The sequence below is a fragment of the Vulpes lagopus genome, chromosome 4 (genome assembly GCF_018345385.1).
Source record: "Vulpes lagopus strain Blue_001 chromosome 4, ASM1834538v1, whole genome shotgun sequence".
NCBI classification, from domain to species: domain Eukaryota; kingdom Metazoa; phylum Chordata; class Mammalia; order Carnivora; family Canidae; genus Vulpes; species Vulpes lagopus.
In genome coordinates this window covers 91,281,520-91,284,410 of record NC_054827.1, presented here as the reverse complement: position 1 = coordinate 91,284,410, position 2,891 = coordinate 91,281,520, and the positions used below count along the sequence as shown (strand labels likewise).

At 44.2% G+C, this 2,891-nt stretch overlaps 1 pseudogene; it reads right to left on the bottom strand.

Annotated features, from left to right (window-relative positions):
- Positions 1 to 1,045: 1,045 nt before the first annotated feature.
- Positions 1,046 to 2,256, bottom strand: LOC121488816 (annotated as a pseudogene).
- Positions 2,257 to 2,891: the final 635 nt, after the last annotated feature.

Sequence of the window (2,891 nt, the reverse complement as noted above, 5' to 3'; positions counted from 1 at the left end):
CAGTTTGGCTATTGTGGACATTGCTGCTATAAACACTGGGGTGCAGATGTCCCGGCGTTTCACTACATCTGTATCTTTGGGGTAAATCCCCAGCAGTGCAATTGCTGGGTCATAGGGCAGGTCTATTTTTAACTCTTGGAGGAACCTCCCCACACAGTTTTCCAGAGTGACTGCATCAGTTCACTTTCCCAACAGTGCAAGAGGGTTCCCCTTCCTCCACATCCTCTCCAACAGTTGTGGTTTCCTGTCTTGTTAATTTTCACCCTTCTCACTGGTGTGAGGTGGGATCTCATTGTGGTTTTGGTTTGTATTTCCCTGATGGCAAGTGATGCGGAGCATTTTCTCATATGCTTGGTGGCCATGTGTAGGTCTTCTTTGGTGAAATTTCTGTTCATGTCTTTTGCTCATTTCATGATTGGATTGTTTGTTTCTTGTGAACCCCACTTTTAAGGCCTGGCCCTTCTGGGGTCTCTACTGAATGTTCCAGGTATCAGTGAGATCTCTCTACCCTGACTTGTGGGAAATTAAATGGTCTTCAGGCCTCTATGAGATCTGAAATTTATTTATGTCGTGGCTCCCTGTCAAGTATTCCTTTCTTGGAAGTTGTTGTCCAGACTAGTGGGACTGCACCATAGGCATAAATAAGATCAGTATCGAGCCTAAATCTCAAGAGAGACCCTATGTGGATATCTGGAGATCTGTGTAACTCCTGCCTTTTAAGTACTCTGGTCTGGAAAGTTTAGCTACCTTGATCTCTCTATACTCCAGTCTCTATCTAAGCTTCTCCTTTTGCACCACAGTCTGGTCATTTCTCGCAGGCAGAAAGCCTAGGTGGTGGTAAGGCTCACCTCATTTTTTCCCTTTCTCAGATTTGTGTTGTCAATTGTCCAAGCCTGAAAACTGTTGTTGTTTTATATGTATATGTTGTTGCCAATTTTCGAATTGTTTGTCGGGGCAGGTACTTCTGAATCATCTTATCCATGAGAGCACAGTAAGCGCCCCACTCTTTCTCTTTCTGCAGCACTAGGGTTTATTAAGCTGTGCCTTAGCGCAGATGCTGGGCCTCGCCCACGGTGCTCTCCGGGTTCAAAGCCCAGAGGAACTGGCAGTTCTTCCAGAGTAATCACACCAGGAAATTGAGAGCGAAGCAGATATGGTACACAACCTCATTATGTGTCACCTCCACGCGGCCATGGCCAAGGCCAGACACAGCACCTTTTTCATCTGGAATTTGATTCTGGACTTTACTTCATCCACTTTGGCCACCATATTCTCCTTGTGGGTCAGCAAGAAGGGGAACTGGCCAGCCCAAGATTCAGGCCTGGGCCCAAGATTCATGGGATCTGCTTGATCAGAGATTCTGAAGCCAAAAAAAGAAAAAAGAAAAGAAAAGAAAGAAAAGAAAGAAAAGAAAAGAAAAAAGGAAAGGAAAGGAAAGGAAAGGAAAGGAAAGGAAAGGAAAGGAAAGGAAAGGAAAGGAAAGGAAAGAAAGGAAAAGGAAAGGAAAGGAAAGGCATTATATGTCTTGGCCAGCTTCTTGACTAATTTTTTATTCTTGTTGAGTTCCTTCAGTGCCTCAGTGTCCATGGGGGAATGCCCACAGGCTCGGCCTCACCATAGCACTGCTGCTCCCCCCGGGCACATGTGGAGAATTTGGAGGCAAGGAATGGAGTTAAGCCTGATGGTGCCTGAGAAGAGTTTGTCCTTCTAAGGTCTTAATTCCTCAAGCTGATGTACAGTTCCACCATCCCCCAAAACATGGGTGCTCGTGCTGGCTCCCATGCAGGACTTCCTCCACCGCCTCATACAGGGCATCTTGGGGGACTGCTGCTGATGGTGCTGTGCCACAATAACCAGAAGGGACTTTTTAAAATATTTTATTTATTCATGAGAGACACACAGAGAGAGGCAGAGGGAGAAGCAGGCTCCCTGAGGGAGCCCGATGCAGGACTTGATTCCAGGACCCCGGGATCACGCCCTGAGCCAAAGGCAGATGCTCAACCACTGAGCCACCCAGGCACCCCAAGTGCTCCACTCTTAAGTGAAGCATTGGATTACCAGATTGAGGGAGCCCCCAGGACAAAACACAGACACTGAAATAAAAGGGGAAGAGGAACTAAAAAACAAAACAAAACAAAAAAAACAAAAACAAACAAACAAAAAAACCCAAACAAACCACCTAGCTAACGCAGAGAACAAAGTTAAAAAAAAAAAACTTTAATGAAAAGCCTAAAAACCACCGAGAAGATACTGCATCCCCGAAATCACAGAAGGCCATGACTTTTTTTTTTTTAACGGAGGGAATAAGAAAGTTTTGGAAATTAAAAATATGCTAGAAGAAAGAAAAAATTCAGTATAAAGCATGAAAGGTAGAATTGAGGAAATTTTTCAGACAAAAAGACAAGGAGAGAGAAAATACCAGAGAAGAGACAAAATCACCACAGGATCAATCAAGAGAGCCCAGATTTTCAATTCAAAGTCTTTAGAAAAAAAAGAACAGAGGAAAAAAATGGAGGACAGGAAATTATGGAAAAAGAAAAGAAGATTTCCCAAATAGGAGCATGAGCCTCTGGATTTAAAAGGCCCACTGATGACACAACTCAATAAATTAAGGAAAGATCCTCACCAGGTAAGTCATGACTAAATCTCCGGATGCCTCTGCAAATGAGAGGAGATGCTCCCAATAGCACACGAGAGGCAGGGCCACAGACAGCGCTAGTGCCCACAGCTTCTAAGACATGGTCGTCACCTGGAGATTCATACCCTGATGAACTATCAGGTGAATTTAAAGGTATAATAAAAATATTTCCTAACCCACACAGCAACAAAAATTTGACCCTCCATTCAGTCTCATGAAGCAGCAGAAGGATTGATTGTGTCCCATCAATCAC